This window comes from Thrips palmi, unplaced genomic scaffold (assembly GCF_012932325.1).
Source record: "Thrips palmi isolate BJ-2018 unplaced genomic scaffold, TpBJ-2018v1 HiC_scaffold_4, whole genome shotgun sequence".
Classification (NCBI taxonomy): domain Eukaryota; kingdom Metazoa; phylum Arthropoda; class Insecta; order Thysanoptera; family Thripidae; genus Thrips; species Thrips palmi.
Genome location: NW_023144631.1, coordinates 9,060,111 through 9,085,314, shown reverse-complemented (window position 1 = coordinate 9,085,314; position 25,204 = coordinate 9,060,111). Strand labels below are relative to the sequence as shown.

Sequence of the window (25,204 nt, the reverse complement as noted above, 5' to 3'; positions counted from 1 at the left end):
CCCGCCATGCCCGGCCACGGAGATGGAATTTAATGTCTCCAAGTTTGGTCGCGCTGTGAGCCGCCCGCCTCCCCCTGCTGCTGAAAGTGAAAGTGTGGAACACACAGGCGCCCCAAACGCACACACCCTCGTGGCAGAGAGAGGGAGATGCTCGGAAGGGTCACTCCCACTCCCAGCATAGCTTGATGGTGTCACCTTAAGCTGGGAAGCGCTTCAGTGTTTCAGGGGCGGCCCGTTAGCGCAGACAGGGGCAGACAGGGAAAGTGAAGGGAGGGCGAGAGAAAGAGAAAAGAGGAAAATACTGCTCTTCAGATCTAGCCGCCCCTAACTCAGTCGGTGGGTCAAGGGCGGGGAGGGGATCGCATGCAAGTGCTTGGGGTCAGTCCACCGTGAAGGGAGGGAGGGGCGCGCCCGGGTGGCAGTGGAGGCATTCCCGAGAGTTAGTTTGTTGAACAGGCCACCGCGGAATCTTCCTCTTCGTCCCCCTTCCTCTTCGTCCCCCTTCTTCTTCTTCTTCTTCTTCTTCTTCTTCTTCTTCTTCTTCTTCTTCTTCTTCTTCTTCTTCTATTGCCACTAGAAATTGAAACCTCCCTCGTACTTGACACTATGCTACGTGCGCTGCGTACACATCTAAAACCTCTGCAAAAATTAATTACTTTCTATACCTTTTGACGGAATTGACCCAACTCTTTGCGTGCAACGAAAAGAAATTCTTTCAGTCCTCATCTCTATTTCCGGACCCCACCAGCAAATTGACCTTGCTGCGCCTTGCTGCCAAAGGCTGGACTCTTCGGGTTTGTTGTGCTCGGCGGTGCCATAAACGGCACGACGAGCGGACGGGTCTGCGGTATTCGGCGTGATTTAACGTCCGCAGATTCAATCGGCTCGCTCTGCTTCGGTCCGGCATCCTGCCCTGGGGCACGGCCACGCCACTGCCATGGCACAGCCAGCAGAATCCGCATGGCATCTCTCTCATGAATCAGAGTGACACCGCACCGCCGCACCCGGACCCCGCGGCTGCGTTCGGACCATGGTCTGCAAATTTATTTTCCTTTACTATTTTGTTTCTTCCCCTTGGCAGTGGACCTCTCTTTCCACTGGCGACTCATCCCGTGTAGTGCCACTCCAGCGGCGCCTGCCACGCCTGCTGCAGCCGGGCCCTTCCTCGTATTTCTCATTCTCCGAGGGACGTCCGTCCGCGCCGACGCGATGCGACGCGGCCCCCTCAGTATCTCCGACTCTCAGACTTCAGACTCTGAGAGCCGCGGACAGCCGGAGCGGCGCAGGCCCCCGGCAAAGCCCCGGACAGTAAATAAATATCCCCGGACAGCCCAGCCAGCCGACGCGAGGGGCAAGGCGAGGGGCACCACGGCGGCGCACAGCGAGCAGTCCTCTCCGGGAACGGGGAGGGGCTGGAATGCGTGGGCGTCGCTGCGGGAGTGTCTCAGACGGCGTGGCGCGGCCCGAGGGGGTCACCGAGTTCTGCGTCGCTTAGCGCGGAGGGGGGGGGGGGAGTCGCGGAGGGATGGGGAGGCAGATAACTAGCGCCGTTCCGGCGGGGTAAACTCGTCGGATAGAGCGGATGAGCAATTCGGATTGGACTGTGTGATGCGCTTTGCTGGACCCAACTGCAACTCCCCCTCCTTCCCCCCTTACCCCTTTCCGCTGGTGATGCGACGTCATCCCCGAGCAAATAATTAATTCGAGCGAATCCAGGCCCGCGGCGCCACAGCCTTGGGACATAATTGCCCAATCAAATTCCCAGCGAGTCCGGCACGCTGCGGCACGCTGCGGCCTGCGGGCCTTGTGGAGTGACTCTGCCAACTCCAGTCTGCTGTGTGACCCGACAGTAGTATGGGTGCCCCATTCGCACTGCCGCCACCTTCATTTGCCAACGTACTCACCCCTGTCGGATCGTGCCGAAACTGACCACGTGCTCGATATTTTAATAACTTTTCCGTGGAACCGGCCCGTATTTACTGCGTCGCGTTCTCGGTGTTTCGCTGCCCGAGTTGGTAGTCCGGCGAATTATTTCATAGAGAGCGCTTCCCTCTGCTCCACAGCTCCGCAAAGTTTGTGCAAATGTTTGAGGGCTGCGTCCCGCCCGAGGCCCAGCCCCTGCCGGCCCTACCCCGGCGCGCAGTGCTGTGGTGCTGTGCTGCCCTGCGGTCGCCACGGGCCTTCTGCTCGTATCGAGGGCCGCCCGTCCAAACAGAGCGCAGCGCAGCGGCCACTTCGGGGAAGTACTCCTTGTTGTGCCCCGGGTGCTCCGCTCGCGCTGGACTGCCGGGACGGCCCTTGGATGCGGCACGCCCGGGCCAGCACGCCGAGCGAACGCCGAGGCACCGCGCGGCACGGAGCACGCCGTGCGAGGCTGGTTCGGGTTCGGGATCCCAAAGAAAGGGAAATGGGGGAACTTGGGAAATTAGTTTGAGGCCAATCCGCTTCGAGTTCCCTCACCTCTTTCTCAACTTTTACCTTTGTTCATGCGTCTTGATCCCCGGCGCGCAGCGCCACTGCCCCGCGCGGCTTCTTCACCAGCCACTGTTTATGAAAACGACAGGCTGATTCGTTTCGTCAGAGACGTGCGCGGGACTCAATACTTTGTGTTTGACTTCACTCCCTTAAAAGTTTTAACAATGGTAATGGCTCATAATGAATGAATAATGAATGAATTATTGGTTGGGTGTTTTGATTTGTTTTCGTTCACGTCCCCTTTTTCCTGTTTTGAAGCTGAGTTGAGCATTCCGACTCGTTGCACAAGTCTATGGGCCATATGCAGATGATTACAGGGCGCGTGGGAAGGGCGTCAGGTGTCCGTTTAGGACAAAACTAGAACAGGGATGTTCTTGCGCGCCTTGGGGCACGTTGCTGTTTTTCTCGGACATCAATCGAAAATCAATCATGGCACCAGCCGCATTTCAATCAAAACAACGCAAGGATCTGCAAACTGGCAACGATTTTTGTGAGAGTTTGCTTTGTTCAAGTGCACACGGTTCGTGGCGAGAAGCGAGAGACTTTCATAAATCAAATTGTTTAACCTGCTCAGCGGTCTAGCCACGCGTATCTTCCGCCAACCACCAACTTCCAGGGACTCGAACTTGTCCAATCATTCTCCGTCCTTTTCTATTACCTCTGCCACGCTTCTTGTTTGTTTCTGGGGGACAGGGCCGCAGGGGCTGGCCCCCCGGTTAAATGTATGCAAAGTTTATGTAGGTTAGAGTTCCGCGACTACAATGCCACGTAGCTGGCGACAGCTGTCCCGGGACCCTTCTTGCAGCAGCCGGGCAAAATAACTCGACGACCGCTGCAGAGCGACCTCTTAACACCCCTCCCTCGGCCCACCCGACCCCAGCCTTTGCCGCGCTTGGGGCTGCGCTTGGGGCCGGGCGTCCTGAGACCCTTGTCGGCGACGTGGCTAGAGGCGCCACTCTAGCCGGATGCAAGGCTGGCCACCTTCGCCAGGTCACAGCGGCTTTCGTTCCAAACGGCGCTTCCTGCGGCTTCCTGCGCTGTCCCTGTCAACTCGTGGGACGTGCCGCCGATGTTGCCGCCCGACGCAGATCGGTCTGCCCTCCCCCTCCGCCTCCAACTTCGGCGCCTTGCCAAGCTTGCTGGTGATGAGCTTGGACGATGAGCTTGGCCGTCCTCGCCGTGCCCCGCCCTTTGGCGGTTGCAGTGCGCCGAGTGCGCCAGCCTGGCAGTCCATAATCAGACGAGTTCCTCATCTTCATCATGAGCAAGGCCGTGAGCGCGGCGCTACAAAACGCGCCACCTCAAAGTTTGCCTGTCCCCCTCATTAACCTTGGGGCGGGCTGCTCCTGCAGCTCGGCCGACCGGCGAGCAAGAACGCGCACTCCGACCCCTCGCCGACCCTTCCCCTGCCTGCAGACCCTTGGGGTCGGACGGCGGAACTCGTCGGCCCGTTGGGTCTGGGCCTGGGTCCTCCGCTGCTGCTTCGACTAGGCCATCTACACCGTGAAAAACGAGGTCGAACCAAAATGCAAAGTAAAGCCGCACTGTGCCTCGCGTTTTTGCGGCTCAGATCATTTTGGTACAGAAGTGTTGACAAACCAGAATCCAGTAGGTAGGATGGTCTTTTTTCACTGTTTTCACGACCGTGGTGAGGTCGCAGCAGTAGCAGAGGCGGCTGGCAGCGTGCCTCACAGTCCCTGGCTGTGCACCCCGGACGGAGCGGGACAAAGACTGCCAGTGCGGACACCCAATCACGTTCCCTCCGGTCCCCTCCCCGCTTTGACGCCACCACCCTGCCCGTCCCTGCCCGTCCCTGCCCTCCAAGGTGCCGGGGGAGTGCTTTGCCAGCTTCGCCGGGCGAACACGACACGCGGTATTGGCAGCAGCTGAGGTCGTCTGGCCGTTTGCGCGCGAACGCTCGCTTATTTGCACGCCACTCGCTGCGAATAATCCCCCGGGACAACAAGGAGGGGATTACCGCATTACCCCGCAAGGGGAAGGAGACGACGCCCCGGGGCAACGGTGCGAGCACGCGCCTTTTCGGTCACGACGTCGACGTCGACGACGAAGAAGTTGCTGGTTCTTCTTACGGCTGCGTGACGGTGTGCACGCTTGATCGGCCCATTCACTGATGCAAACGCTCTCAGCTTTCGGTGCGCACAGTCTCTCTTTGTGCGTGTGCGACAACAGAGATTTCCTCTTTCATTTTCTTTCCCCTGGGGGATAAAATATGCGGCTTGGGTGTGCGCTGTTCGGCGCAGGGCCGTGTCGCTGTGTCGGTGGACCACACTGCCTGAGGCGGCCTCGAGGCTCGTCTTTCGGTAAGTCGGGGCTGTGGGCTGTCGCCATACGTTGCCCAAGCTTTGGCTGCTTGGCAGCCTAGGCCGGCCCAAGCCCCGCCATCGGTTCATCCAGGCGCTCCGGGTCCGGGCTCAGGGCCCAGCCCGCCAATAATTATTTGAACGGGATTCCAACCGGGTGGGCTCTCTGTGTGCTGATGTGTGTGTGTGTGCGACACGGCAAAGCTCCGTGTGGGGGAAGTGCTCTAGCCCCCAACACGGTCGCAGTCGAATACATTCGCGTGAGCGCAGCCAAAACTCCACCAAACACGCACACACTCAAACGTGTGTGCATTTCCCACCGCTTACCAGACTTCTTTTCGAACGGTGTGCAGGGGCGCAAGCTCAGGGGGTGAGGGACGAGTGCCGGGAGGGGGAGGTGGCTCACAGTTTAGAGGGTGGGCGGCCTGACGGCGTGGCGGTGGCGGCTCGGGGGATAATATCAATTGGCACCGCTTGGCGGCCTGCCAGCGCGGCGGTGAGCGCCTACAGCCTGCCAGCCCTGCCTGCGCGGCACGCCAGCACGCCAACATGGTGCGGGCCGTTGGAGCAGGCACGCAGCACGCTGGCAGCACGCTCCCACCCTAGGCACTGGCCAACAACGCCAACACGCCACGCCCACGCCATTGTTAAACCGGCGGCCAGCCTGCTGCCCCTCACAGACCACGTCACTCCGCCACGCCGTCGAACCGGCGGCGCCGGCGGCGGACTCGGCGGGCTTTATCCCCTCCCCGTTGACTCACGGACTTCGGACGAGACTTGAGTGGCTGTGGGGCTTACTGCCAGCGCGCCTCGCCCGGCCGGCCGGCCCCGCCGTTTCATATGGAAGCCATATTTCCGGCGCAAGGAGCAGCGCTCGCCTTCTCTCGGGCCGGGCAGGGCCGGGCAGGGCCGCCACCGAGGGGCGGCAAGAGCGAAGACCACTTGAGGCGCAGGCGGCGACTCTGCGACCGACGCGCACGGTCTATATCCCTCAAGCGGGGCTCTCGCATCCAGCGAATCAAGCCTCTTCGAAAGAAGAATCAAGCGGTCAGCATCGTAAGTTTCATTCAAGTCCCGTGTTCATAAAACAAAACTAACTGAGCTCGTTTTCAACAATGTCCCGGTGCCCACGTGCAATTTCCGAATGGTCGTTGCCTCGCTCTGTCTCTATCGTATCCTCTCCGAGGCCCACGAGTGCAACAGAGACGGCGTGAGTCAATCGGGTTAAGCTCGGATTTCTAATTTATTAACGCACCCCGCTCACGCGAGGCGGGGCTGGGTGGCGCGCCGTGGCGCCGAGGCGGTCGCCGCAAGGGGAATAATTATTTTGGAGCGAGGGCGCGTCGTTAAGCGGGCGGGGTAAAAAACGGCGACGTGCTCGCTGACGAGGCGAGCCGTGACGAGCGGCGCCGTCCCCGTCTTGCCGAGCTCTGATTGGCCGAGTCTCTGCTGGGGCATTTGCATGGGGCGGCACGTCGCGGCTCAAAAATTATAATAGTGAACGAGGCGCGTTGAGCAGCAGAGCGTCGCCGTGCGGAAAAGGGGGACGTGCATCGTCTCGTAGTCCGAGGACTCTGGGGGACGCGCACGGACTGACGAAGCGCCGCCGAGCTGGCCAGTGAATTTAAACACGAGTAGAGAGGCCAAGCACTTGTCTTTTCTCGTGTAAACTGAATAAGCGTGGATGGGACGACACGAGGTACGGATTGTAGTGTTTTGTCTGAAATACGTGCGCAATGTGCCGTCTGCCATCCCAACTGCCTCCAGACGCTATCTCTCTGTATGTAACCCGCTTTGGCTCAAAATTATTCACGGTGTGCCGCTTTGTGTTCTGGGAAATTCGAGAGGGAGCGCCATGCCCCGTGATTTGCCCCAGCCCGCCTTCCCTCCCAGATCAGCCTCAGGCCGCCCATCGGATAATAAAAGCCTTGTTTCCACGAGGACACTGTCAAGTTTGATCGCGTTCCCCAAACTACAGGTGATGTCCTAAGTACTCAATATTTCCTCGTAGTTTATCGACTGAGGAAGTACATGGCAAAAACCCAGTGTCCGGGTTTCACAGGCACACCTTGAGAAAACAGGTCATTTTTCCGGGGTGCGCCTGGGAAACCCGGACACTGTTCTTGCTGTGTACCTTGCATAGTCAATATACTAGAACATTGTTTGAGCCGTTTGGCGTAACTGTTTTCTCAGTGAAAGAGTACTTTGAGGGATCGTAAAAGCTAATTTTACAACCAACGCCACCCTACACCCGTAGCTCTGCAAGTGGCGTGACCTTCAGCTCTCTTACGCAACGAGGTTCGCTCCACCCCGCATCACGTAATTAACGGACGCTCCCCTGGACTAACGATCTGGAGCCGAATTCGGATTGTCGGTGTTCATTCGCCATGAGGGAATGATAAGGTTCGATCTCGAAGGCCCCCTGCTCCCCGAGGCCCTTTGCCCTCTCCAGCTGTCCTCTCTTGTTACACCCTCGACACACAACAAGTTGGACTCCCTTACACTTCCTAACGGTGGACCAAACAAATGCCGCTGCGGGCCCAGCCCAGCCTCGCCCTTGATGGCGGCACGACGTTTTGCTTCTCATCCCGATGAGATTTCCCGCCTTGAATCCCTCTGCTCCGCTGCTCTCGGCGCGCCGTGCCGCGCCGTGCCCGCGGGGAAGAGAAGGGGCTCGCTAATTATTTCATTAATTCTGTGTTGTCGTCGGCCGGCTGCCTGCAGCGCTGCCTGCTTCCGTAGACTGATTCCGAGAATCGTCGCTCTGCCTCTCTCGCACGCCCCATCTGGGAGACAGAACGACGAAAACAACTCTCGCGAGCAGTCTGGACTGGCCCGCGCCTCGGAACGCCTTGAAATCTCAGCAGACGACGCGGCGGACAACTTTTTCGGAGTTCACATCATTGCGCCATCGGACTGCGTCGGTCGGCACAAGCACTCTCGTCTCATCTTTGTGTTAAACGGCCACGTCAACAACAAGACCAACAACAGCAATGACAAAAAACAACAGGAACATCGGTAAAAAAACACAAGAAAAACGTGAACACAGTGTCTCTCAAACAAGGACTACTGTCTCGATGCGCACAGTAGGATTCTCTAATTAAAAATAATTGACAGCAAACATGTACCGTAGATTGCAGTGGTTTCACTCCGCTCTGTGCCTTGGGGCTGACAGGTGTGTTCGTTACAGACAGAATATGAGCCCGTCCGTCTGTTGGTCTGTCCGTCTGTGCGAGGAAGGGGTCGACGGCTATCGTCCCCCCAACCCCCACCCTACCCCGCTGCTCGGCTTGCTGTTCGACGTTTCGCCAAACACATCCCCCAAATTACCCTGTTGGTTTTGCACGGCGCGACGCTACGCGACGCAGCCTCTTTGTTTGTCCGCCTCGTTTGTTGCAGCGTTCTGCCTGGATTGGCGCGGCGTCCCGCAAACATTTTCCCTCCCACTCGTTTTGTTTCCACCTTTTCACTCCGTTTCGCTCCCGTTCACGTGTCTGCCGCCAGTGCGTCGTCACTGCTCTACGTCGTCGTCGCTGCCCTGGGTTGTCGTCAGCGCTGCCGGAATGGAAATGGGTTGTCAGTACTTCTGCTACTTTTGATGAGTGCAGACTGCAGGGTGATTGGCCTGCGCCTGGGCCTGGGTGTGGTGGCTGCGATGGCGAGTGATCGACCCTCGGGGTTCGATCAGGCCCCTGGATACTGCTCCGCCTGCCCGCCTAGTGCCCAGGTCCGTCGCCTGGCCTGGCGCGTGACCAGCGGGCACCGGGGTCAGGGCGGACGGACAGGCAGACAGACACACTCTCCCCTTTTTGCCCCTAGTAAAATGGCTGATGGGTTTGACAATGCGCACGAAAGAGCTGCCCGTGTTAAACGGCGTGGATGACGTCTGCCGCGCTGGAGAGGGGGACTGACCGACTGACCCGTCAATGTGCAGTCACTCACAAAAACGAGTGCGCACGGAGCCTTTTACTTCAAGTGACTCGCTTCGACTCGCCGCTTCTCTACGGAGGCAGACTGCACGCAGCTGCACGCTGGCACGTGGAGTGGAAGTTGTCAACGTCGACGGACAGAATGGGGTGAGTAGCTCCTTCGGGACCGGAGTGGCAGTCCCGGACACGGGGCTTCAAGGACGACTCCAGCAAGACGCTGCCATCGGCTTAAAGTTTTGATTTTGATGTGAAGAACTCCATTCCATTTCTCATAAAAGTGACTACGAAGTTTTGGTGGTGTAGGGTTGCCCTGCCCACACATCTGTACTTCGCACTGTATGATGCGGCTGTACCGCAAGCCCAGCCAGCCCAGCGGGTGTGTGATTCCAGATCACTGGTGTAGCCAGCCAATGGCTGCCATCCATTCACCCAGCCCGGCGGCGATCGATGGGGAAGGCTCCGAAACTTGACGTGGAGTAGGTGTGCACACGTACACACACGCGCACACACTCACACCCTCACACACAGACACACTATTAGCCCACGAGGCGTCTATTTGTCCGTCAGTCCGTCTGTCGGCGCCCGGTCTGTGCAGCCGGGTGGCATCCATCCGTAAACTTTCAATGGCTTTTCTGCCTCCATTTCTCTGCACCGACGCCGCTGCTCTGCCATGGTGTTTGAATCATTTCCACTCGTCGAACCAAACAAAAGCGCATGAAAAGAAAAAGTATGGTCCCCTCCCCCCTTTCAGCGGAGATGGAATCCCTCCATCGGCAGTCCTGCCTTATTTTCGTGATTCTGCCATCGCTACTATTTCGCGGAGGGAAGAATCGTCTCGGGGCGGCGAGGGGCACATTCTGGCAGCGTGTTTGCCGAATCGAAAGATTATCGAATGTGCGTTGTTGTTGGTTTTGCCGTCCGGGCGGCATTCGGCCGTCTCGCCCCCTCAGCGCAGCGCGGCGCAGCGCGCAGACGGAGGCGCGAAGCACACAAAGCGACGAGAATGTCGCGCGCGCGGTGGGCCTTTCACGCACGTCGGCGCAGATCGGAGATTCCGCCGGGCGAAGGGAGGGGTGGGGACGGCGCTCGGAATGCCAGTGGTAGACCAGGGTTGTGTACCTTGGTGGCCGAAGGGGACGGAGCCCCCCGCCGAGCGCTTGCCGGTCTCGACCACCAAATGGTCCATGATTTCGGCCAAGTTAGTGGAGACGCCAGCGCGCCACCGCCCTCCACTCGGCCCTCGCGGGGGTCATGCTCTCGACACAATGTGTTCCCGCTGCCAACTTTGCGGCGCTGAATCCCTGAGTCCCCGATTCCCTCCGCGCGCAGCCTTTTTCTGTCCTCCCCGCGGGCCCCTCGTGAACTGGCGTTGCCCCGCGACCTTGGCGGACATGCTCCCCGGCGGGGCGGACGCGGCGTCTGCCGTCCCTCTGTCTCCCTAACGCTCATCGTTCCCAAGAGGTGCAATGGGGACAGACCGTCGGATCAGGCCACTGGGGCAGTGCGACAAAAACACCGCAGTGAGAGGCCGTGTGTGTTTTGCTTCTAATCCGCGGGGCGCGTTCCGCGTGCGTGACCCGGGTTCGATTCCAACCATTGGGTCGCTAGTTTTTTCCCCTTCAACTGTCCGAGCCTTTCCGGTCCTCTGCGTGCGTGGCACCCCACCCCCACCCCTCCGCCTCTTTCCCTGAGTTGGGACAAAAAAGGAAGTTGTCGCCAATTGGATCGCGCGCCCAACTTGCTACTTTACTTTGTTGGGCCTCGCGGCCTCGGCCGGCAACGGCAATGCACAACAACAGTTTCTTCTCTTCATGGGACTCCAAACGCCCCTGCTGACATCCTTTTAGCCGTCTCATCTTTTCCCTCTTTCGTGTTCTTTCTCCTTTTTTTGGTGTAAGAGGGAAATTGTCTCTGCCTTGCATAGCGTCCCACCGCTCTGGTTGAGTACCACCAAGTGGAGAGGGGAGGGAGCGATAGGTCTAAACAGTGGCAGGCTGAGCGTGCTGGGCATGCGCTGCAACTTCTCCCTCTCTCCCCCCCCCCCCCCCCCCCTTTTTGCATTAGCTGGCCCGACTGGCCCAGTCACATCTGTCGCTCGTCTCCTCCACAAAGTCAACAGTCACTCGCTCGGCCGACGAGTGTCGCATGGCCTGAGATTTTGAGGTCTCGACCGATGATCCCGACCATGCTCCTCCCGCCCGAGACGCTCGTCATCGTGGACGATGATCGATCTCTCTCGCTCCCTACGTGTCCCGAAGATGCATCGACCGGGCGTGGCGCGGGGGAAAGAGGGGCCGAAGACACTACACTACCCGGACGTGGGATGCGGGTGACGTCACCACATGAAACTACAAACGAATGGGCGCATGGGCGACGCGGTCGAAGGTTATCGGGCCGCACTATGGCAGCTCGGTGCCGCATTATTCATGGACCCTGCCGAGGGTCAGCGGGCAGCGCGACGAGCACGCGAGCCCGGTAAAAGCCTCGCATCCTTATCAACAGCGACAGTGAGGAGGAAATAGGTGATGGGCGATGTTCCCATCTTCACCCCAAACGTGGACCAAGGTCATTTTTCGCGACGCATATTAATTCGCGTGAAATATTAAAGATAACTCTTTCGTTTCAAAGTAGGTTATCGTGGTCCAAAAATTGCTGTTTTTTTGTGTATTGGCATTTTTTTGCCTCTTCCAACGCATGCCACGACTCTGTTCCCCCGGTCAGGGCAGCAACCAGCCAGAGACTGCATCATTGGTCATGATTAAGACACATGGCGCACGTCGACGCCCGGAGCAGGCGGGGTAGGCGAGGCAGGCGGGGCAGCATCGACGCCATGGCGTCGCGGCGTGACACCAGGGGCCAAGGGCACAGTCAAATAGAACGGTGTTCTTTTGAAAGCGACAAACGCCGGAGGTGGGCAAGGCGGGAGGCGGCCAAGGCGTCCAAGGCGGGCATCCCCTTTGTGAGTGACGCGACACGGCACGGAACCGGCGGAACGGGCCGCTGGCTTCGCCGCTTTGTGTCTCGCCGCCGCCAATCGTCGCTCTGTCTCTCTCGCTCTCATGGGCCGCTGACGGAAAAGCCAGTGCTAAGTCGTCCGCGCGCAGCGTGCAGCTCGGAGCGCCCGGCGGGTAGGCAGTGCGTGGACCTGTTGCGCAGACCTGCTGTGCGGGCTGCCTACCCCACGTTCCGCGGGCGTTAACAGTGGCGGCTTGGCCCAAAGCTTAGACGGCCCGGGGTGCGTGGCAGCCACGCCAGCACCGGCTACGGCTCCACCGGCAGAGCGGCGCGGCCAAGGGTGCCGCGCGGCAGTGCGTCGGGAAGGCGGTGCTGGATGTCATCAAGTGGGTGGAGGCCCACCCCGCCTCACCTCGCCCCGCCCCTCGCCCCGCCCCTCGCCCCGCCCCGCTCTGGCAGTCCTGCGGTCCTGCGGGCGTTGCCCCGCCGTCTCTCCAACGTCAATATTTGCCGGGGCACGGTCAGCGCAGCCCGGCGCAGCCGGTGTGGGAGGCGCCGCACGTCCTGCATGCACACTGAAAGTATTGGAGGAGTGTTCTTAGTCAGCTGGAAAAAAAAACATCTGCTTCGCCAAAAAGCACAATCAGACATTTGAGACTGTTTTACACTGCGCCAGCACTGCTCGCAAACCGTCATCTCTTCACACGGCCAAAGTCAGCCCGAAACGCGATTTCTAGGCATTCCACACCGTTTCTACCGACAGCCGAAATGACAGTTTCTTTCTTCTTTTCCAGGCCGCGCCGCCGCCATGCAGCCCCTCTCCACGGAGGCGCGTTTGAGTGACTGATTAAAAGTGAGTGCGGGTCCCTGATGAAGGCCGACTCTCTTTGCTCTGTTCCCTGCCGAGGCGGCCGGGGCAGCCCGGGCGGACGAGGCCCCGAAGGGCATTAGCCAGGCCAAGTGGTCGCTCCGCGTCAAACTTTCGCACTACGCCGGTCGTCTCGCAGTGCCAGGCGAAGGGGAGGGGGGACCGCGCGCAGCTACAGGTGGGGAGGGGGGGGGGACAATATGGCGCCATGTTTGTGTGCGTGCGAGAAAGACGCGGCGAGACCGCAGCAGCAGATTGTGTGTGTGCGTGTGCGAGAGAGAGAGAGAGAGAGAGAGAGAGAGAGAGAGCGACGACGGGGATTGTGTGTGCGCGCGCTTGGTGCGATATCCGGTTCCGCCTCAGCCCGTCCCGGCCCTTGCCGTCCCCCCGGCGTTCGTCCCGGAGGTGCCTTTGTGGCCGCAGCACTGCGCAGCACTGCGCCGCGGCCCTCCGTAGGCTTTCTTGTAGTCCATCCCGATGGGCCGCGAGATAGTGCCGCCGATTTTGCCACGAACGGGGAAGTTTGGGGGGGGGGGAGTCTCCCTAGCTGCGCCCCTGCACGACGGCCTGCCTGCGCTCCGAATCCGATACACGAGGAGGTCTTTTGCGGGACTGTACGCTGTCCGTTGCAGGCACCGCGGGCTGCACGTGAAAGCTCGCAGGGACCGAGACCGCGGTCAATTTTCAATAAACTCCAGCCGCTTTCTTGCCTTGAGGTCGTTCGGCCGTCCCCTCGTTGGCGGGGAGGGTTTGGGGTTTGAAGCTGGGACGCGTGCCAGCGCGCGGTGCAGTTCCCCTGTCCCCCTCCCCCGACTTGCCGATGGCTTCTGCTCTCTGGCCGGGAGCGGCGCACCGGATAGAAAGAGAATGAGAGAGAGAGGCCCTACCCCTGCCGGGCTGCCAGGCTTATTGGCGCAACGGCACGGAAGCGTTCCGTTTGGCTGCGCTGATGGTCTGCCTGCGTTCTGCCTATTTCCACCACCCCTGCACTGCCCCGAGCCGCACCTGGGCATCCCCCTCCCCTTCCCCGCCCGTCTGTGTGCCCAACCCCTGCAGTGGCATTTCCACGCGTTTTCACCCGTCGGAGCTCGGTGACCTTCGCCTTCATACCTGGCTTGCAGCTGCTTTGAGTTGCTTTCAGTGGTTGCTTCGAGTAACCAGCTGCACTGCCGCATTTGGTGATCTGAGGTGCACCCCCACCCTTTCTCCAAAAAAGGAAAAACTTTTTTGTAGATAGCAGAGGGCCGGTCATGAATATCGCAGCACGGCCAACGCAATGAGCTCGGTGGGGTGGGAGGAGGAATCTAAGGAGCCGCTCGCATCCCCGCATTAATTCGTTATTTTTGATCGTGAGATCGGCGGGGCGTGGGGGTGCCCGAAAGCAGCAGCACGGCGGTGGCCTTGTTGAGTATGCGGGCGGTGTGTGCGCGGCGGGGGTTGCCTCTGCCTCCCCTCCTTCCCCGACGAGGGCCACTGCCTGCAGCAGCCACTTCATCTCCATCGCCGCGCGTTTCCCGCTCGGCTCCCACACGACGACGAGGTGATGGGGCGCTGAGGACGGTGACGGTGTGCTCGGGGTGCTACCGGACCGGGCGACCCTGCCATTTGCATTGCGTCACGCCGCCCTCGTCGATTAGCTGCCAAATTATTCAATCGGAGCACCAACAAGAGCAGCAACAACAAGCAGGCCGCCTCCTTCCGGGGCGCCACTGATTGACTAAGGTGGTGGGGCTCCCTTCGATGGGCGCCGCGTTTTATGGACTCTGGGAAGAGGAGGGGGAAGGAGGGAAGTGAAGGACGCGCAGGCTGAGAGAGGAAACGACGGACTCGCGAACAGGGCAATCGCCGCGGGGCACTCCCGTCCAGGGGCACTCCCCGCAACGCGTTTGCGTGCACACGCAGCAAGCGAAGTAAAACAAGAATATGGGCCGAAACGGTGCATTGGGGAGGCAGTGCGGCGTGCGGGCTGTCGGACGGGCCGTGGAGACGAAGATGGAAACGCTAGTGCAACCCGCCGACGCCAACCCGCTGCGCGCGCCGCCCGCCACGCAGCGCTGAACCAGCCGAACCGCGCGGTGGGGGCCGGGGGCAGGCGGGGGCAAAATTGGCCAACAGTGCGCTCGCTGTCGCAGCGCGCCCCGCGGCCGAAACAAAAGAAAACAACTGAAACAAACTTGGCCGTTTTCTTTGTTTGTTTCATTTTGTAATTTGATTACATGGACGGCCCCAAGGCGCCGAGAGCCGATTCCCAAGAGTCGTTTTCGTCGCTCTGTCTCTCTCGCGCCCCCATGGAACGCCTCGTGAGTGCGACAGAGTCGAAGCGACGAAGCGACCCCTTCGGAAAGAGCCTGCTGCTGTCGCGAGTTGTTGTGAGGCTCACGCAGCGCAAAGACGGAAAATTAAAAGCGTCTTTGTGACGCCGGTGGCGGCTAGCCCAGGCTAGCCGGCCTTCGAGGGCCTTGCCCTTTGGGGCCTTTCGGCCGGGGTGTAAGGCGGAGAGGCCGAGGTGGAGCGCCGGCCAGGCCGAGGCCGCCCCAGCCTCGTCGCTCTCTAATACGGCCAATCTGACATTTCGTATTGAAATTAGAGTCGAGCGGTCTCGGCTGCTGGGCTATGCTGCTGGGCCGCGGGCCGGCCATGCAAATGCTCGGTGCCATTGTTTGCCAATAATAATGGTGACGGAGTGGTGGGAGGGGGAGGGGGCCCGAGGGGACCGCCATCGCGATGCCGCAATGCCGCATCGGAATGGCGCGGCCGAGGCGGGCCGAGGTCATAAAATCGGGCGGCGAGAGCAATCAGTGCCCATGATGGAATCTTCACATACTTTCCTTATTGCTTTTGATTTCTGATCTTCTCTGGGGCCGCTGCTCAGTATCCCTGAGCGCACGGCGTAACCTTGCTTTGTCTGCTGGCGGCGAGATGTGTCGGCGTTGCCGATTAGCGCTGGCTCTGTGTGGCAGTGTGGTGCTTGTTGCTGCTGGCTGGTCTGCCGAAGCCGTAAACCCACAATCGCCTCTCCACTCCAGGCCTCCAGATGGCTTGCCTTTGCCTGATGCCCACCCCCACCGCCGCCTGCAGGCTGCAGGCAACCCTCTCCCTGCTCACTCGCACGCCCGCAAACTACGTGCTTCGGCGGCACTGCCGCGCCCACCGCGGGGCGCTGCTGCAACCTTGTTTTTTTACAGCGGCCTGCTTGAGGGGTCGCGGAGTGGAGATGTCCACACGTTAGGAAACGTCCTCGGTCCCTCTCGCACTCATTGACAGCCTCGGAGTAGCGACAAGGACAGGGCTGTACGGACGGTCTTGGCACGGGCTGCCCAACACAATGCAGGCGTTAGTGGCGGTGCTCAGTGGCCGCCAAGTGGCTGGCCGTTCGGGCCGTTTGGCGCTGAAACAGGCCGTCGACGGCGTCCTCGTCCGCCGCCCCCGCGCCGCAGTAACGCCTGTCGCTCCGCGCTGCCCGCGAGCACGCCGCCCCTAATGACCCACCTCGAGGCCGTGATGGCCGTCTTTAAGAGCGGCGCTGACGGCCACCTCACGTCGCGCTAACGGCCGCCTCGCCCTCATGCGAGCTCCACCAAGTGGCGCCAGAACCGCCAGGGCCGCCGGGGCCTCCATCGCACCGCAACGACATGAGGGCGCACTGTGTCGGCGGCGCCTCTATCGTGGCCCTGCTCCAGGCAACCGCCTCTCACGAGATTAAGGTTCCAAGTGGCGGGGCTGCGAAGCCCTGCTGCACAGGAGCACGCGGCGGCGGCGCAGTGGCGCGGGGCCCCTTTGAAGCGACGAGTACGCTGTGCGCGGCATTTCCTGCCACGTGGAGCGTGTGCCGCCCGGTGCCGCCGCAGCTGCATCAGGCCAAACTCGCTGTGCCTTTCCCTCCGGCTCACGCGAGGCGCGCTTACCACCGCCTTGAGGGTTGCGAGGGAGACGAGCACTGTCTGGATCCGCAATGCTGAAGGCCACGGCGGGCTGTGATACTAGAATACTCTTTCTACTCGTTGCTTGCCACGCCCGGTTCGCCCTTGCCACCGTTCTCGCTCCAGGCGACGCGCAGAAGCTGGCGGAAGCTCGTCGTCAGGGCAGGAGCACGTCCACGTCCTCCCCGCGGGGCGCAGCCGGGCGCAGCGCTCAGGTGCGCGTCAGGAAGAGAAAGACGCCTGGCTGAGGACGACGACGACGTTCTTCGTGTTGTTTCCGCGGTTTGCTTTTGTCTCGCTGCTCGCCACGCTGTACTGAGCGTTCCCAGTACGGATTACAAAACACGGCCCGCCCGTTTGCCGGGGAAGCTCAACGCTGCGCTCCGGGGGCTGCCAGGTGGTGAACATCGGCGAAAGAGGAGGGAGGGGATGGCAACACGCGGCCCGCGGGCACGACGAGGTAAACTAATGGAAAAGGGAACTCACTCGCCGCGCGGCCCGGAGGGTTGGAGCACGCGGCGTACACGGTGCACCATGTGTGTGCGCCTGTTTAGAACGCGGATCGCGTCTTTTGGCCCGGCAAGACAAAGACAAAGAGAGACAGAGAGAAACAGCCCCCTTTTTCGGTGAGAGTGTGCAAGGGAGAGGGGACGGTGGGGCCGCTGGGAGCAAGAGAGCTAATGAGGACGAACGAGCCGCCGGCTGTCGAACGGACCGACAACCCAAATGTAATCACGTCGGCGGCAAGCTGCAGCAAGGCTGGCGCAAGGCGCCTAGGCTCGATGGTGCGTGGGTGGGAGGACGCTCTCGATCAGAAGAAAAATACTATTTGTTTACTGACTTTTTTAAGCTTCCCTACGCTGCCAGTGCAACGCCCTGCTCACCTCCATGCACTGTGTGACTCGGGATTCAAGGCAGGTACACGGTGATCCAGCCTCGACTTCCCGGCAAGCGCGTCGCGGAGTGCTGGCCCGGCTTCCCGAACAAACATCACTCTCGTGGTCCTGCTCCTCCCGGAGGGCGCCCGCCCCTCCCACTAGACCTCCCCCTGGACGCCATCAGAGTGGCGAGGCCCCGCCGCGTGGCCCTTGTGTGTGTCCAGGTGAGGGGTTCCTGTGGGCGGGCCGGCCCGACTGGCCGTCGTTTGGCACCTAGGGGCCGGCCGAACGCTATGTGTGTGTGGGGCAGGCCGCGTGTTTGGGTTTCGATGACGTGGCTGTGTGCCTTCCTTCGGCACGGAGCCACCTCCCCGGCGCCGCCGGACAGTCGCAGGGACGGACTGGAACGGATCGACGTGCTGTTAAAGCGGATGGAGCTTTAGGCACGGCCGTGCGCTTGACGCGTTACATCATGACGTCACTCCGGGGGAAAGCCCGATGGTGGCCAATGACACCCGATGGTGGCCGGTGGTGGCCAACGGGTGCGCTAAGAAGGCCAGGCAAATACAAAGGGGCGGGACCTTGCATCCAGCATCCCAAGGCGGCAGAGAGAAGTGCATGGGTCTCGCATGGTGAAGCTAACATGCCAAAACCAATAATCTGATGTCAACTCCCAAAATAGTCCATTTCTTCTCGTGAAACTGCAGACAAGCGATCGCGCGGAATATGAAAACTAGGCTTACTCTTATGGACGCGCTCATTGAGACTCAAGAGCGGTTCATGCAGAGCAGGCTACCGGCCTTCTCCATCATGACCGATCGTTTTTCTTATCTCCTTTCGCGGCGCGGGCTTCCCGATGGCTGGTCCGCGGTTGGTGCCGGGTTTGTGTGCTTGCCCGCCGCGGCCCCCGTTCTGGCCCTGTCTGCGTGTCTGGCACTGCTGGCAGGCAACCCAATGGACTGGCTGCGACCTGGGGAAAGAGAGGCCCCGTTAGGGGTCTCCTCTCTTCTCGTCGATCTTGGAATCTTTTCCACCTGCACCACCTGGGGGCCGCGCGACTCAGTCAACGTTTCCGGCTGGGCCCGCCCTCCTTCCCCTTGGAGGCCAGGCAGTCCTAGTCCTCCTGGGACCACCGCCGTGATTATTTCCCCTTTCCCCGGCCGACTCTGCTACTTCTGGCATCTGGACCCAGCAGGCTGGCACGGCGGGCACCAGCGACGCCGTGCGAAACTCCAGGCGTAATCCGGGGGCAGTCTTTGTGGGTGCACAAACACGGCCTGGCGGGGCTGCCAGCTCGGCCTTCGCAGGGCCTTCGCCTTGCCGGAAGCCGCAGCAAGGCGCGGCGCCTACACTGCCATTCCAGCCCGGATGAGGGACGCGGCGGAAACGGCGGCAACGCGCTGAAAGAAGGAATGCCGAGGTTTCGTTTCCTGCGAATAAGCAGAGGGAGGCGCACTGCAGCCGTCGTGCTCATCATCGTCGTCTCACTGTGTGGATTAGATTCTCGTCGAGCCAAATGCAGGCATCTCGGCCACTGGGCGTTCCTCAGAGTTTATGGCGATTGAATCACTGCACCGTCTTCCGCCTCCCATCCGCCTGTTTCGCAGTTTGTTGGCACCGAGAGCTGCGTCTGTGACCAGGCCGTGGTGTCCGGTGGCCGACGCTGCTTGGACTGTGTACCGAGACAGCCCCTCCCCACCCCGGGGTGGCTCCACATTGCCTGCATTCTAGGGCGGCGGGCTGCGCCAGGCTGCGCAGTGGGATGAAAAGCCACCCCAGCCATGCGTGGGCCAGCGAGGGCGTGCCACCGGGAGGGATGGTGCACTTGGCTGCCGGCTGGCCCAGCAGGCCTCAGCATATTAAGTTGCCATAGAATAGCTAGTCACCGGGGAGCAGCACCGGTACTTTCGAGCAGTCCAATGCCGGGAACCCGAGCGTGGATCGGCTCACTATCTTACAAGGGTATTATCATTTTACCCCGGAAGAAAGCAAACCAAAAAGATAAAAAGCAATTATCTAAAACACAGTACGTAATTTTGGGCGTTCATTTTAGACCTCATATCCGCACGCATTACCAACGACGCCCGTGTAGAATCGCGCAGGCATGCACAGACCCTAACCCACATGTACGTGAACGCAGTCACTCACTCACTCCCTTACTCACACACACACACCCACACTCACTCGCCCGCGTGCACGCACGCGAGCACACACACACACGATTGAGCCAGCTCGCCGTAGGGACGGGGCACCGGAGTGTGAAAGGAGATAGCTGCAGTTCGAACCAGGCGCCCGCTCTGTTCGGAGACCCCTCTCTCCCCTTCCACCGAACCATCCGCTAAATGATCCCCCTCACCGCGACTCTGCCCAACTAATGTGCCAAGACAGACATCGCAGCAGCCCGGTCGTTTTTCTCCGGTGCCAGATAGTAGACAGCGTTGGCAGCAAACACATTGGTTGGCAGAGGCACAATAATTCTGATTGTGCGGGCGGCCGTCTCGCTGATACACGTTAGGCGCACCGCCGTGCTTTGGTGATCCGCACCGTGTCGTAATGCATGCATGATTCGATTCGTTCGCCGCGCTGCCTCCATGTCCGTGCAGAGCGTGCCGTGGCGGGGCGGGCGGAGAGCAACAGCTTGACGGAGAGGATGAGAGGGTTTCACATGCAGCATCCGCCACGCCGCGCGACGCCGTGCTTTGCCGGCCCCTCCCACACCCCGCCACGCAAGGTGCTTGTCGGTTTCTCTGGCAACTCCACGTGCACACCGGAGTTGCCTTTACCATTGCAAATGTTGAACACCTTGCCAGGCCGACGAGTCAGTGTCTGGCCTCCCCGGGGAGCCGCTTTCATATTCAAATGCTACACACCACTTCGCACACGCACACACGAGCAGCTCCACCCTCTCTCACTCACACTGGTGTAGCAGCGCACGCACCTCCCAGACGCCGCAGTTGGCCACTGCCAGCACGTGCCGAGAGCGCCTTGGGGCGGTTTGCCCGGGTCGGCCTGGGTTTGCCACACTCGTGTTCGCGGTGAACCCCTGCTCCGTTCTCTCCCCGCGCGCTCGCAACAAAAACACGTGTTTTTGCTCGTGACTTGTACTCTGGGGAGGCGGGAACGCGACGTCGCCTCCTCGACCTGCTGCCGCCCAAATATTATTCCCATCGGCAGCCGCTGTCTCCGTCTCCCTCGTCGTTGAGCGCCCTATGAAGAGTGCGAGAGCGAGCGAGAAGACACACTGCCTCGTCGCTGGACAGCGTCCCAGCGTCCTCGAAGAGTCCCCTCTCCAAGGCCGCTGCTGTTTCTGCTCCTCGCGCGAGGGCAGCATGTGGCTTTTCGCTTATTTTCGCGCTGCCGAACGCGCTTTTTGCCGCCAGCCGTTCACTTACTTAAACGGGGCCATCGGCAGCGCGGCCCCGACCCATTTGTCTCGGCGTGCTGCTCAGGGTCTCTGTCTCTCTCGCACCCACACTGCCTACGGCACGCCACGCGAGTGCGAGAGAGAGGGAACAGCCTCCAGCTCGGCCAGCCGGAGAGACTTCTTGCGGGGCATGGTCGGCATGGCCAGCAGAGCGAGCTGCAGATATTGGCCCGCATGGCCGCGTGGGGGCGGCCGAGGGCGGGGCAGCGAGGCGCCGAGGCCGAGACGGCGTGAGGCGGCCCAAAATGGCATTCATGGCACGGCCAGGCCGTGGCCGAAGGCAGTCCGCTGTAACTCTGTAAGTGCTCCCCGGCCAGTGGCCACATGGGGCAGGGCGGGCGGCAAGGAGTTGGAGAGGCAGCGGCCCAGATGAGGATCTTTCCCGAAACGCGCCTCCTCGGCCTATGGCGCCTATGGCAGCGTTTGGCCCCCAGACGAGGAGGAACTCTACTGCCCGCTCTGCTCTGGAATCGCAAAAAAAAATATTGGCCGCAAAATAGCGTATGGCTTTTTCTCGCTTCGGCCGACGTAAAAAAGATCGTTTGAGCCCTTTCCTTGCGCTTGTGCCAGGACGGGATACGAATTGAGCCAGGCGGGGGCGGATGCTGGGGTGCACTACGTGCCATGCTGTCGCGATTTGGGGCCACGTCCGTTTAAGGTGCGACGCGGCTAGGCTAGGTGCATCCCATATTTCACCATACGTCCCCCTTCGCGCGGGCATTGTGCCCAGCTGTAGGCCGAGGAGGGGGAGGGGAGGGGGTGCTGTCACGGGGCACGTCGGGCCTGGTCGGGCACGCCGCACAATCCACCCTTCACGCCGGGCCGGGCGAGCTGGGGCGAGCGCTCTCTTGGTCGCTAGACAGCAGCCTCCGCCACGCCGCCCCGTCGCGTCCCCGGAGAGTGACAAAGTGATTTCATCCCCCTCCCGCCCTCCGCTCCCTCGGCCCCCTCCGCCCCCGCCGGCACGCGAGTGATGTAGCGGCCCGGTGGTGTGTGGCCTAGTTTTATGCCATCGCTCACAGCGGCTCAGATCGCCCCGCCCCCGCAATCCGCGTCCGCCGCATGCAGACCGCCAGCGCCGACTATGGAAAGGCCCCGCTGCAATCACTTTCAAGTTTTTGTTTTGTTTTGCATGAGTTTTTTGTCAGCGTGCGGCGCGTTTTCAATTTTATCTGAACAGCCCTGCGCGCGCAGAGGGCACCTTGGGCCGGGCATGAACTGGCTGCGCCTCTGCGCCCCTTGGGGAGGCCGGCGACGTGGCCTCGCACCTGTCCGTCAGCACCTCCCCGTCGGCACCTCCCCGTCAGCACCTCCCCGTCAGCACCTCCCCGTCAGCACCACCCCGTCAGCACCCTTCCAGCCGTCGTAGAAAGTAACGTTGCCGGAGAAAGTCTGGTGGCTTCATAAACGACCCCGCTTCCAGCGCCAATGTCGGATAATCCACACGACCAGAGCGGACTCACCAAGACTTTAATGAATCCACCACGGCATCACGATGCCTCGTGCTCACAGCAGGTTTCAGTGGATTCCCCAGAGGGCCTCCTGGTAGCCCTACCGGTAACGGCGTTTTGCGGGCGCTTGCTCCACGTTTCGCAGCACAGCTGCCGCGGCGGCGGGGCCCGCGCTGGGCAAGGCGCCAGACACCAGCACGCTGCGGCGGGCGTGCTGCGAAACGCCTTGCAAGACGGTGGCTCACGATACCATAAGACGCGCGGCGCCACTGAAAGCATCAGTAAATAGGCCCAATCCATTCCACTTTCCGCCTCATATTCCCCTTTCCCATCAGCAGACAGGGAGGCACACCCCGCCCCCATTTTCACCTGCGTGTTGTGGCGGGGCGGGGTGGGGTGGGGCTGCGACCGTGGCCGCCACAACAGTGGCAGCAAGCAGCCGCCGAGGAGGGAGAAACGGGATCGTAAGTGAATTTCTCCTTGGATTGCCAGCTCCTCTGGGCCCAGGACGACCCAGGGCCACCCCGGGCGGGGCGTCTTCGCTGGTCTTGGCGGGCAAGCCTCGCCCCAGCCGCTCGGCTCCCCCGGAAGGGAGAGACCCAGACGGGGCCACGTGTGGGGCTTCGCGGGTAATCCAGGCCGGGATCGGGAGGGCCGGGGCGGCCAGATCCAGGGACATTATGCCTCTGTCCACAGCACTAGTCTGTCTGGCCTCGCTGCCTTTGGCCGCAGCACTGGACTCCACTGCCGCCTGGATGAAAGAACGGTGACTAGTGCTGTGGACGACTAAACAGCGCAATAGTGTGCCCCGCTGATAAAGGAAAGCGCAAGGTCATGCAAGGCGTAATTAATGTGGCTCGCTGATAGCCGCCTGAGTGGATGCAGATTGATGCAAAGTGGCCGTGCGTGGCGTGTGGCTGCCCAGGCGGACCGGACCACCTTTCACCTTGTCAGCTCGGCGAAGGCCTTTCCTTGCTAGTGTGACAGTGTTCCCCGTGTCGCCTTCGTGGAAACGGGTCGCAGCGGTGTGGGCACAGCAGCAGTGCTCCAGATCCAGCCACCGCCGCTGCGCCCGATGACTTCTCGCGCCGGGCGAACCCCACCTCCTAATGGCAGGTTAATACGACCGTGAATAAAACATGAGCCAAAGTTGGAAGACCAAGTACTTCGGCGTGCGTCGCGGCGTCGCGGCGTCAGGGCGGCTGAGGCTGAGTGGAGTAGAGTGGAGCGCCGCGCCCGGCGGTAGCTAGGCGGGAAGTAAAAACGTAAACTTACGCGGGCAGGCCCAGGCGTGCCGCGTTCGCGCGTGGGGTGGGTGGACTGCGGCCGGGCGGCCGGCCAGCAGCGCTCTGCTGAGAATCAAAGTAGATTCGGTCCTTTTATGGCCGCCAGATGTCCGCCGTAATGGCGGAGTCACTTCTTGGCGACCTTGCGGACGGCCGTGCGGCCCGGAGGCTGTTGAACCGCAAGCGCGCAGCGCCTCCCCTAATGACTCCCTTGTACTCGTCGCAGTTTGTTTACGAGGGCGCTGGCTGTGGCCCGGGGCCTCACCCGGGGCCTCACCCGGGGCCTCACCCGGGGCCTCACCCGGGGCCTCACCCGGGGCCTCACCCGGGGCCTCACCCGGGGCCTCACCCGGGGCCTCACCCGGGGCCTCACCCGGGGCCTCACCCGGGGCCTCACCCGGGGCCTCACCCGGGGCCTCACCCGGGGCCTCACCCGGGGCCTCACCACGGGGGGGCCTCACCCGGGGCCTCACCCGGGGCCTCACCCGGGCCTCACCCCCCGGGGCCTCACCCGGGGCCTCACCCGGGCCTCACCGGGGCCTCACCCGGGGCCTCACCCGGGGCCTCACCCGGGGCCTCACCCGGGGCCTCACCCGGGGCGCTGCCGGCTCCAGGCATCCCCCAAGAGGGCGAACCGGGCGAAGCTCCTCCACAACACGATTACAGCGTAGCTTACCCCGGCCGGCCAGGGCGGCAGGGCTCAGCCCATGACGGCCAGGTGTACCGGCAGCCGGACGCGTGGTAAGGTGGCCGCCGTCGTGGTGGTCGCCGTCGTCGCGGTCGCCGAAGTCGCCGTCGTGGTCACTGCAGCTCCACGGCCCTTGAAAATCGGCACGGGGCGTTCGGACCGGGCCGCCGGTTCCACCACGCCCTGTTGTCCTAATGCGGGCTGCTTTAGGCCCGCTTAATGTTCGTGCATCGCCACCACGCCGGGGCTAAAAGCTTTCCATGGCACGAGTCGTTATGTTCCATGATCCGGAGGGGAAAAAGTTCGAGGCACGTGTTTGCAGCAGGGGAGGGGAAGCTCGCTGCCGTTGCTGCCTGCTGAGGCACGCGTTCGGTCGCGCTCCCCAAACCCCTTTGCCGGGACGGGCACGCGTTAAAGCTGCGGATCTAAGCCCTCTGGCCTCTGGAGCAGCAGGCTGCCAGCAGCAGGTTCAGAGGGGTCGTGGGGTCGCGCGGGGCAACGCCCACACTCTGGGTCACGGCAGCGGAGATGCGAGCAAAAAAGAATAAACAAGACACTCTCGTGACATTGTGTTTCAGTGTCACTACTCGATGGGTCTGCTTCGTGACGGCCGGCGCTCCATAAGCCGGACAAGCTGGCCGTCGACCGAGCGGGGTAGTGGGGTCTTCTTGGCAGGCCGGTCGCTGGCCGGCAGCCCATCGGATTAACGGGTGGCCTGAATCATTGATTCATTGCCCTGCCGCCCTGCGCGAGGCTAGTGGAGCCCCGGCGAGAGGCTAGGTCGGGGCGAGGCGAGGCTGGGCCGAAACAAGGCAGTCGTGTCACGTCGCCGCGAGTGGAGTGGCACCGCACAGTCAACGCTCGCCGTGGACATGACCTCCCCTGAACCAGCACACCGTGCGGCACCGCGCCCTGCGCCCCCGGGCCCCATGATCCCCTCGGCGGGCCGCCAGTCTCCAGAGTGCCGAACGCCGTACCGCAGATTGGCAATGTGTATGAGTCTGGTTGG

At 61.6% G+C, this 25,204-nt stretch overlaps 1 long non-coding RNA gene across 1 annotated transcript in view; it reads left to right on the top strand.

The window, feature by feature from the left end:
* The window catches only part of LOC117649762, a 54,196-nt gene that overhangs the window by 23,773 nt on the left and 5,219 nt on the right, over window positions 1-25,204 (top strand). The window contains exon 3 of the long non-coding RNA XR_004587998.1: window positions 12,475-12,533. This is a non-coding gene — a long non-coding RNA (uncharacterized LOC117649762). The remainder of the gene's footprint in view (window positions 1-12,474; window positions 12,534-25,204) is intronic.